The 12,420-nt window shown below is 38.1% G+C and overlaps 1 protein-coding gene across 1 annotated transcript in view; it reads left to right on the top strand.

The window, feature by feature from the left end:
- The window catches only part of LOC134238092 (uncharacterized), a 381,131-nt gene that overhangs the window by 162,427 nt on the left and 206,284 nt on the right, over positions 1 to 12,420 (top strand). The gene's annotated exons all lie outside the window — the stretch shown is intronic.

The following is a 12,420-nucleotide window of genomic DNA, read 5'->3' as shown; positions in this document are numbered from 1 at the left end:
AGTGCGTTATTATGTCTTCGTTTTCTCCAGTATCTAACCAACCAGATACGTGTTTTCTGATTGGCTAATACCGTTAATTTTGAAATGCAGCATGCCGTCTAAGAAAATACCTCGTCCCGATATAGGCCAGACTTTTCTTAACTATAACAACAATACTATATGTAACAAATATAATCCTAAAAAATTGGTGAAAAAAGACTCGGATGAAGTAGAACATGCTGACAGAACGAATGGAGATGAATCAGACGGTAAGACAGATGTTAGTCTCAACGGAATAACAAAACGGAAATTTAACATGAATTGGATAAAAATTTGGCCATGGTTATACCTGAAAGATGAGAAAATGGATTGTAAAGAGTGTATCAAAGTTGGAAAGTCCAATTCTTTTACCGAAGGGTGCATTACGTTTTGAACAAATTTGAAGGAAGCAGTAAAGATCTAAACCAGGCTTAAAATCATTTTAAGGAATGGATGTCACACAAAGGAGACTAAAAATAAAGAATCCAAATTAAATTGCAGTGTTTAATTACTGTCACTTGTGAAATTAAATATACAAAATTAGCATCTTTTTTACAATGTCATCATTCAGTGATTTGACAATTGCAATGAAGAAAAGTCAAATGAAATTCTAACAGCAACTAGTCAATATTGTAAGTTTGTAAGTATAGGAAATGTTTATGGTTTTGCACAAGCACAATGCAACGTTATCATGAACTTAGTCTTCCGACTAAGGATATCGTTTACGACTAGACTAATGCCACTTTGTGAAACGCAAATTACGCCCGACTAAATTTTGGTGTAAGCCTCGGTAGTAAACTTAAGTTAAGTCTAATATTTACAACTTTTAACGAAACAGGCCCCAGATCCCTATAGCAGAGGAACACAAGGAGAGAACTGCTTTCACTGTCGGTCCTTTGGGTTTCTTCGAACATAATCGCATGGCTATGGGATTAGTTAATGCTCCAGCAACGTATCAACGACAAATGGAGGAGTGTTAAGAAGATCTCCATCATCATAGCTGTTTTATTTACCTGAACGATGCCATCGTTCTCTCTGGGGATAATTTTGTCGAACATCTAGATAGACTGAGGATGGTATTTCAACGACTCAGGGTTGTGGGATAAAGTTATCACCCAAGAAATGTTCATTGTTCAAAAGGAGAGTTAAGTATGTGGGCCACCTGATGAGAGTTCAGAAAGTCAAGGAGTGGCCTACATCCACAAAACCAGACGAGGTCAGAAAGTTTTTAGGATTTGTGGGGTACTGCCGAAAATTCATAATGGACTTCTCAGAAATAGCTCGACCCCTCACAAATCTCGTACCATCCACCATTAGGTCAAAGACAACCATAAAGAAGGAAACAAGGATTGCAGAGTGGCATTGGGATCAAGAGCAGGAGGAAACTTTTAGGACACTGAAACAATGTCTGTCATCCCAACCCATTCTATCCTACCCTAATTTTGACCTACCATTTTAAATTCATACCGATGCCAGTTAAGTTGGATTAGGAGTCATTCTATATCAGGAAAGAATCAACCATGTAATTGCCTATTCTAGTTAGAGGATTAAGTAAATCAGAACACAACTATCAAGCTCATAAATTGGAATTTTTGGCGCTGAAATGGGCATTCACAGAGAAATTTCAGGATTATTTATTTGGAAAGAAATTAACAGTAATAACAGACAACAATCCTCTAACAAATGTACTTTCATCAGCACAACTAGACGCGACAAGGCATCAGTGGGTGTCAGCAATAGCAGTGTTCGACTTTGATATATACTCTAAAGACCTGGACGTAACAGCTCAGACGCAGATGCGCTCTCAAAGTAACCTACTGTAGATCATAAGGATTGCCTGCCAATCTCACAAGACTGTATAAGGACCATAGCAAGCATCCTTGCTCAGCCTCAAGAACCTTATATAGAGAGCCTCAATTTCAACCATGAAACTCTTCAGCCCTTAATGTCAGTACAATGCCAGCAGATACATCATGTTGATATTGAGAAGGCACAACATCAGGATCCTATCATAAGAGACTAGCTATACTTTGTAGACCAGAGGAGATTTTCTAGGAAGCATGAATTACCACCGACACAAGAATGAACAATATTCAGAAAGAACTTTGACGAATGTAGGATAATCAAGAGTAAGCTATACCGTGAAACAAAGATAGATTTGGAGACACAACTGCAGCTAGTAATATCACCTAAGCAAACGAAGGTTTGAAATATTCCCACGAAACGAAGTTTTGAAATATACCCATAACAACATCGGTCATCCAGGGAGAAATCAGACAACATCATTTAAAAGAGAGCTATTTTTCTGGCCCGGTATGACATCATATTGAGAAATGGATTAGAGGTTGCAAAGATGGCTTTTAAGAAAATCACCAACAACTGACAAAGCTCCTTTAGTCAACATTCAAACATCAGAACCGTTAGAATAAGTCTGGATTACCAACACATGAGGCGGATACCAACACCTTTTAGTAATTACAGACCATTTTACGAAACATGCCGTTGCTATACCGACAAGGAATCAAGACTGCTAAAACCACCGTTGAAACTTTTTATACCAACTATTTATTATTGACTTCAAAATGGATTACAATCAGACCAAGGATCAAATTTTGGATTACACTCAGACCAAGGACAAATTTTGAATCCAATATTATTAAGGAACTCTGTCATCTCATGGAAAAAGAAAGATTTAGGACAACACATTATCATCATATGGGAAATGGCCTTACAGAAAGATTTAACCGTACCTTACTTCAAAGGTTAGGAATACCGTCAACATAACAAAAACGGAACTGGATGAAATATGTTGGTTTAATGGTTCATGCATATAACTCATTAAGAAAGGACACCACTGGCCATACTCACTATTTCGTAATGTTTGGACGACAACCTCAGTTATCTGTAGACATAGCATTTGGATTGAACACCACTACCAAGAAACAACCAATGACTAGCTATGTCACAGGTTTGCAGAAAAGGCTAGAAAAAGTACACAAAATGGCATTAACAGCTACCCAGAAAGCCCAAAAGAATCAGAAAGAGTTGCTATCAAAGAGTTAGAGGAAGTATAATCAAAGATGGAGACACTGTTCTAGTGAAGATCTTGGCTTTCGATGGAAAGCACAAGTTCTCTAATAAATGGGAGGAAGATCCTTAAGTTGTTGTTGCGTAGCCAAATTCTGATATTCCTGCCTTTACTCTAAGGAAGGAAAATGGTTTAGGGAGGCAACGCACTCTTCATAGGAACCTATTGCTCCCAGAAGCAACTTGAAACCCCGATGGCCAGGAGAAAAGCCCAAAACCAAAACCTGTTCAAGCTCCAAGGAGGAAAAGAAATGTCCAAGATAACAACAGAGAACCAGAAGATCTAGAGTTAAATGAGGACCATGATTCTGATGATGAATCAGTTATTGTTATTTACTCCAATTGCCTAGGCCAGTAATTACAAGTATCCCTCTTTATCGGACTGGTGACGACCAGTATGACAAGAGTGGAGAGGATATGGAAACCGGGAGGGACGCCTCTCATTCCACAACGAAAGAACCAGATTCCATGCTTGAAGATAGTGAAAGTACAGACTCATCTATAGCTGATTGATTTTAATTGTATATTGTTTAACGTCCCTCTAGAGAATTTTTCACTCATATGGAGAAGCCACCACTTGGCGGTGGAGATCTGCAAATTTTGTTCTATGCTCGGCACTCAGGGCCATTGAGCAGAGAGGGATCTTTTTCGTGACCTTGGTTTATACTGTCTCCTCTGAAGGACCGGTCTTCACGTCCCACAGTGGGATTTGAAGCCGCGACGTAAGGATTGACTCCTTACTTCAGAACTCTAGAGCAGACGCTCTAACCACTGCGCCACGTGGGCGACACAGATGAAGTTATTGCTGGAGCTGCTGATGTAGATTCATCTTCTTTGGAACTTGCAAAACAAAATGATCATGAGGATCAAGGAACGATTGGTAATGATGCAGAAAACTCGGTCAGCATAACGCCTTTGCCTCCCCCTCGCAGATCCAAGAGAAGTAAAAAACCACCCCAGTGGATGCGAGATGGAGAATATGCAGTAAATATGTTTTGTAGGGTCATGTTGAATGCTAATTTGGATAAGGATTCTGAGTCAGTATATGTTTTGATTCTGATGCTTTTTTTATTCATTACAGTAACAATTTGCTCCAAGTTAATGACAAGGACGTCATTTTGTATGCAGGGGGCATATGTGATAGAATGATATTTTATTAAGTGAATATTATTTAATTATTTGAGTCACTTAATATCCACGCGTATTTATTTTATTTTTAGAATCGCGCAACGTTTAGTTACAGATTTTTGCGCGCACCTTTAATAAAATATTACATTACTTGGTTTTAAATTTTATTTGTGTTCTAGAAGTCTTTACTTATCCTTGGGGTATGTAATAATAGTATTGGTCAGTTTTAATGATCAAGTTTGCGATTGGCTAGGGACGTTTTCCTGCCGATTGTTTGATCACTCAGACAGCTCTAGACCATTGAAAGCTATACCTACATTTTGGTCATCATTATATGTAGTATTATTTACATCATTACATATTAATATTTTGAGACGACACCTCAGGACAGAGACAGTAAGTTGACTTCCATTTCTTTTATCTATTCTAATTCTTCAATACTTTCCGATAATTAATCGTCTTTGTTTTGTTTTTTAATTTTACGAAGATATACTGAGATCAACTTTATCATTATTAACTGAAGCTTAAAGTATAAATTCTTTGAGTATGTTCATAAAACATCAATTATGCAGAAGTGTATATGAAGTGTAATTATTGTTTAATAGGAAATATATCAAGACTCGCTATTTTATTGGGTGACCATTGTTTGAGCCCCGATCCACAATCAGGTAAACCAACTATTATTTTCTATGAATTGTGTATGTATATATCATTGTAAATAGATTTGTGAACTATTCATTCTATTGTAATAGTTCTGTTCGATTTATTTTCTTATTTTCAAGACCTTGATATAAGGGGAATAACTCTTACGGTCCTCTTTATATGTATTTATTGAGTACTCAGTATACATTGTATAACGTGTATTATTTTTATGATTTATTATTATGAAGTAAATTGTATCTAAATTCATGTATTATAAATGCAATATATTTGTTTTCTATACTAATAATCTGTTATTGATATGTTCAGGGCTTAAATTGTTTGTAAATACATTCAACAATATCTACAATGAAATAAATGAGAACCTGAGTCACAGGAGCTTGTCCTTTATACGAAACACTGTTGCATATTTACTGAAAATTTGACAACAATCGGAATATGAAATGAAATTGCCTATTTCTTTTTATAAAAAGTTGGATCATCATGTCTTTTGATATGTCATATGAAACTGCTGGAACTCTGAAAAATCAAGAGCCAACAAACGCAGACTATTTACTGAAAGAATGCTGGGATGTGATATCAGCATATCCAAACAACAAATTTTCAGATTATTTGACTCAGTAATAAATTGTATTATTTCCTATCTAGCTTGTAACACGAGCTTTGATTGGTTACAAAGTCGGGTGTAAATATCCGTGCACCCGACTTGAGCCGGGTGTAAATAAAACGTGACGTCACAATGCATACATTCTCTATGATAAATATCTTATCGATAGATTGAGATACACTCTGTATGGTTACAAAGCATTTTTTGGATACTAAGGAAATAAATAAATTGTATTATTGAACCTGGATAGGTCACCTGAGCATCATGCAACAACTTTCCAGTGATTGACTTTGGTTCATGTTTTAAGCCAGATGCTATGGCATTCACAATTTTGAAAGAGGCACCATTGATCATCATAACTTTACAGCAAAACTCGTTTAGTACGAACACGGATATTGCGAATTTACGGATAAAGCGAAGTCCCTTGGATCCCCAGCTTTGTAAATTTAATAAATTTCTTATAAGGTATAACGAATTACGCATATAGCGAAGTAATTTCATAGGTCCCAGTGACTTCGTTATAACCTAGTTTTACTGAACACTTAGCCATTGCTTAGTTTGGTTACTTAATACCCATAAGCAGGGTAGGGGAACAAACAAAAGGCCCGTGGGCTTTATAAGTCACCTGAGCATCATGCAACAACTTTCAAATGATTGAATTTGGTTCATGTTTATAGCTAGATCTATGGCATTCACAATTTTGAAAGAGGCACCATTGCTAATCATAACTATACACTTAGTAAATGTTTAGTTTTTTAACTTAATACCCATAAGCAGGTTAAGGGAACAAAAATGCATGTCAACTAATCAGTAATATTCAGCAATAATCGGGAGTGCCCCTACCACAAATGAACCCCTGACCCTAGGTCTACACATTGCACAATTTTTGAAAAGGCACACTTGCTTATCAAAAATGTTTGCTTAATACCAAGGAGCAGATTTCCAACAATTCATTTTTAGTATATAAGTAGAGCACCCCCCCCCTTTGGTATCCCTAACCCAGGGGCCTTGAAATTCACAATTCTGAAAGAAAAGCCCTTGCACATCATAACCATATCAATAGTTCATCTGCTTATTACCCAGGAGTAGAGAAAACGATTTTTATAGATGTAATGTATTTTCACTATATGATCATTATAGAGCCACACCTTAACACCATAACCCCTGACCCTGGGGCCATAAACTTCACAATTTTGGTATAAGCATTCTTGCTCATCATAACTATGTCCTTAATTAGTCTATCTAATACCCAGAAGCAGAGAAGAAGCTTTTCAAAGAATAAATGCATTTTACTGTATAATCAATAGAGCCCCGCCTTAACACCAGTACCCCTGACCCTTAAGCCATAAAATTCACAATTTTGGTAGAGGCACTCTTGCTCATCATAAATATGTACTTAGTTAGTTTATTTAATACCTAGGAGCTGAGAAGAAGATTTTCAAAGATTTAATGCATTTTCACTATATAATCAATAGAGCCCCGCCCTAACACCAGAATCCCTGACCCAGGGGCCGTAAAATTCACAATTTTTGTAGAGACACTCTTGCTCATCATAACTATGTACTTAATTAGTTTATATAATACCCAGGAGCAGAAAAGAAGATTTTCAGAGAATTAATACATTTTCACTGTATATTCAATAGAGTCCCGCCCTAACACCAGAACCCCTGACCCTTGGGCCATGAATTTCACAATTTTGGTAGAGGACTCAATGCTTATTACAATCATACCAACAGTTTGACTGCTTAATGTCCAGGAGTAAAGAAGAAGATTTTTAAAGATTGCACTAATTTTAGTGGTTTTTGCCCCAGACCCCAGGTGGGCAGGGACCATAAAATTCACAATTTTTGTTTCCCTTCACCCACAGATGCTATATGCCAAAATTGGTTGAAATTAGTTCAGTGGTTTCAGAGAAGAGGCTGAAAATGTTTAAATGTTAACGCAAGACGGACGACGACGGACGAAACAGATAGCAAGGTGAGCTAAAAATGCATTTCAATTAATCAGTAATATTCACCAATAATCAGTAGTGCCCCTACCACACATGAACCTTCACCCTAGGTCCACACATTGCACAGTTTTTGAAAAGGCACCCGAGCTTATCACAAATATTTGATCAATACCAAGGAGCAGATTTCAAAAAATTTATTCATTTTCAGTATATAAGTAGACCCCCCCCCCCTCTATGGTACCCCTGACCCTGGGGACTTCACAATTCTGGAAGAAGGGCCCTTGCTCATCATAACTATATAAAGGTAGTTCACCTGCTTAATACCTAGGAGCGGAGAAGAAAATTTTCAAAGATTTAATGTATTTTCATTATATAATCAATAGAGCCCCGCCCTAAAACCAGAGCCCCTGATTCTGGGGCCAAAACATTCACAATTTTGGAAGGGGCACTCTTGCTCATCATAATTATGTACCCAGTTGGTTTATTTAATACCTAGGGGCGGAGAAGATTTTCAAAGAATTAATGTATTTTCACTATATAATCAATAGAGCCCCGCCCTAAAACCAGAACCCCTGACCCTGGGGTCATAAAATTCACAATCTCGTAGAGGCACTCTTGTTCATCATAAATATTTACTTAGTTAGTTTATTTAATACCCAAGAGCATAGAAGAAGATTTTCAAAGAATTAATATATTTTTACTATATAATCAATAGAGTCCCGCCCTAACACCAGAACCCCTGACCCTGGGGCCATAAAATTCACAATTTAGGAAGAGGCACTCTTGCTCATCATAAATATGTACTTAGTTAGTTTATTTAATACCCAGGTGCAGAGAAGAAGGTTTTCAATGAATTCATGTATTTTCACTATATAATCAATAGAGCCGTGCCCTAAAAGCAGAACCCCTGACCCTGGGGCCATAAAATTCACAATTTTGGTAGAGCACTCTTGCTCATCATAAATATGTACTTAGTTAGTTTATTTAATACCCAAGAGCTGAGAAGAAGATTTTAAAGGATTCATGTATTTTTACTATATAATCAATAGAGCCCCTCCCTAACACCAGAACCCCTGACCCTGGGGCCATAAAATTCACTATTTTGGAAGAGGCACTCTTGCTCATCATAAATATGTACTTAGTTAGTTTATTTAATACCAGGAACAGAGAAGAAAATTTTCGAAGAATTAATGTATTTTCACTATATAATCAATAGAGCCCCGCTCTAACATCAGAACCCCTGACTCTGGGGCTATAAAATTCACAATTTTGGTACAGGCACTCTAGCTCATTATAACTATGTACTTAGTTTATTTAATACCCAGGATCAGAGAAGAAGATTTTCAAAGAAATAATGCATTTTAACTATATTCTTGTTTTAACCCCTCCCTAGCACTAGAACCATTGACACCATTGCCATGAATTTCACAATTTTGGTAGAAAACTCAATGCTGATTACAATCATACAAGCAGTTTGACTGCTTGATGTCCAGGAGTAAAGAAAAGATTTTTAAAGATTGCATTAATATTAGTGGTTTTGGCCCCACCCCTCAGGCCCCAGATGGGCAGGCAGGGTTCGACACTAACGCTAGCCCGCTGGCCCGGGACAACTGAATACTCAGGTCGGGCTAACAAGCATGTCTTTAAACTTGCCCTGCAGGGCTACAGTAAATTTTACCAATTACTCACTAAGAGCAAGAAAACAATTATAATTTACACACAATATACCTGATAATATTGTTAAATTTATTTTAAAACATGTTTTATCATCATAATTATTATCTTTTTAAGTCAAAATGTAAACTTTAAAGGTGATTCGAAATACCCTAAATGATTATAAATACGAAATTTTTCGAATAGAAAAAAATGTCTTAGGTACAATCATAGAGTGACATAATTTTTACCCAAAATAAAGCCAGAATGCAAGATTTTGCATCTCTATTTTCAAAATTTCTCGGGGGAGGCCCCCCGTACCCCCTCCCGCACCTACCCCCCTCGTCGCTTCGCAACTCGGCCACCAGCCTTTGGCTGCTGGACAACAAATACATGAACAGGGCTAGTAGAAATTAAAAATGGCTAGCCCTGCTGACAACTATGCTTTTAAAGTTAGTGTCGATCCCAGGCAGGGATCATGAAATTCACAATTTTTGTTTCCCTTCACCTATAGATGCTTTATGCCACTAGTACAGTGGTTGCAGAGAAGAAGCTGAAGATGTTCAAATGTTAACGCACGATGCAGGACGAAAACGGATAGCAATAGATCACCTGAGTTAACTCAGGTGACCTAAAAAACCTGGTCTTCAATTTATCTTTGGGAATGTGTTATATATTATTAGCAGACACTGGTTGGGTTTATGAAACAGAATTTATTGTACAGTCACTGTAACAGTGGGGCATTCAGACATGGCGATAAATTACAGAGATAGCAAGAGCAGATAACCCCAACTTCCGTTAATAGATAAGTCATACCATTACTAGATAAGTCGTACATCAACATACTAAAGTACATTACATCCCCCTCACTAAAATTAAGACAGAATATTTTTCACATAACACACAGATACTGTTTTAAATGTGTAAAACTTTCAATAGTTCATGGCAAAAGTTTTGATTTTGTTTCAAACACTCAATATAAACAAATCAAATAAGAACACAAACCAACATAGCAGAACTTTTGTTCTGGCAGCTGCACGGGGATTATTATGCCCCTAAGCACAGTGCAAACTGCTGACTAGATGCAACTTAAATCAAAAGTCTCTAACAGAAATATTTACAAACACTTCACAAGTCAACTTTCTCAGGAGGTTTAACGATTCGTACCGATCTGGTTTGGAGTGCGTTTTTGTGATTGGCGGGTTTGTCGCTGACTTGAGATGTAGCAGCATTTTCTATGGTAGGCTCATTGGGACTGCTGTCTTCCATGGGAATGTCCTGCTCAACCGGTTCATCCTGAGGGTGTTCGCTTGATTTGTGGAGATGAAACCTATTTCTGCGATAGTCTTCCTTTGCTTTTCACTACATAAGATCTTGGTTTATCTGTTTTCTCCACGACAATTCCTGGGGATAAGGACTTTGAACCAGGTGTTTCCATTCTGACTCTTGTTCCATTATCTAGGGATGATAACTCCTTCGCATTTCTTCTCCTGTCATAGTTAAATTTCTGCTTGGCTTTCTGGGCATTAAGGTGTTGCTGTACTTTTCTTGGGTCTTGTGTTGCTGGTTTAAGTAGATCTTGTGATGCTGGAAGTGTGTTCCTAGGTCTGCGTCCCATTAACAGTTGAGCTGGTGACAGATTAATGTTTTCTAGTGAAGTGTTCTGTAATCTAGCAGAGCAAGTTGCTTGCCGTCACACTTTGTCCATAGTTTCTTTATAGTTTGTACTGCTCTCTCAGCCTCGCCATTCGAGCTTTGAAAATGAGGGCTGCTTCTTTCGTGCTCAATTCCAAGCTCTGCGCAAAAGGTTTTGAAGTTAGCTGAGCTGAATTGTGGTCCATTGTCAGATCTGAGTTTCCAGGAAGTCCATGGCATGCGAAAACTTTTCATGGCTTCTATTATGGCTGTAGTTGTCTCTGATCTGAGTTCTATGGCGTCAATGTACTTTGAGTAGTAATCCACCAGAATCAGGTATTTCTTGCCTCTGAATTCAAATACATCAGTTCCAACATGAGTGTATGGTAGATCTGGAGTTGGTGTTGGCATTAGAGGCTCTCTGTTTTGCCGTTTCTGATACTCTGCACAAGATGGACAGTTACTTATGGCCTGTTCTGTGTCAGCATGCATAGCTGGCCAATACATGACCTCTCTGGCGCGACTCTTTGACTTGACTATTCCAAGGTGAGACTTGTGTATAAGGTTTAGCATATCTTTCCGCAAGCTGGGTGGGATGACTATTCGACTTCCCTTGTACACAATGCTGTCAAGAACGGATAACTTATCCCTCGAGTCGAAGTACTGTCTGACCTCATAAGGAGATTCATTCTTTGTGTCTGGCCATCCTGTTTGAATGGTGCTCATGAGAGTTTCAAGTTCACTTCTTGTTGATCTCTGGATTTCGGAGTATTTCTCGGGTGTTATGGATAACATACAGATCATGTCCGCTTTCTCCGTCTCCTCTTCACCACCTTCCTCTAGGTAGGCCCGTGATAGAGTGTCTGAAATGTACATCATAGTTCCTTTCCTGTATTTGACATTGATGTCATACTACTGTAGTTTTATCATCATCTTTTGAATCCTCATAGGAGCTGACAGTAAGGGTTTGTTGAACAAAGACTCTAACGGCTTATGATCACTGTACACTGTGACCTCCTTGCCGAAAATGTAGTTGTGAAATTTCTGACAACTGTACACTATAGCTTGTATTTCCTTCTTAATTTGTGCGTACCGTTTCTCTGTTTCTGTAAGAGCTCTAGAACAATAAGCTACTGCACGGCCTTTCTGTATCAAGACTGCTCCAAGTCCATCTTTACTTGAATCACACTCCATCTCGACCGGTTTATTTACGTCAAACAGAGCTAATACTGGTGGCCTGGTACACACGTCCTTAAGTCTCCGAAAACTTTCATCCTGTTCATGGTTCCATTGGAATTCCACATCAGACTTGAAAAGGATTCTTAGTGGAGCGTCCAAATCACTCGGGTTTGGAATAAATTTCGACAAGTACTGTACGAGTCCAAGGAACCTGCGGACACCTTCCTTGTCAAGTGGAGCTGGCATGTTTAGTATAGCCTTGATTTTGTCCGGGTCTGGTTTGAGTCCCCGGTCCGACACTATATGGCCCATGTATGGCACACTAGACTTACGAATTTTGCATTTTTTAAAGTTCAATTTCATATTGTAGTCTGTTGCCCGTTCCACAACTTTTCTAAGTATGGCGTCATGTTCCTCGAGTGTTTCACCTGCGATGAGGATGTCATCTATGATTGCAGACGCACCTTTGATTCCGGATATCATGTTGCCCATGATCTTCTGA

Source organism: Saccostrea cucullata, unplaced genomic scaffold (assembly GCF_032062105.1).
Source record: "Saccostrea cucullata isolate Sc308-1 unplaced genomic scaffold, CSIRO_AGI_Scuc_v1 ctg568, whole genome shotgun sequence".
In the NCBI taxonomy this organism is placed as follows: Eukaryota; Metazoa; Mollusca; class Bivalvia; order Ostreida; family Ostreidae; genus Saccostrea; species Saccostrea cuccullata.
The sequence above is the reverse complement of the archived record's forward strand: the minus strand, read 5'-3'. Positions and strand labels throughout refer to the sequence as shown.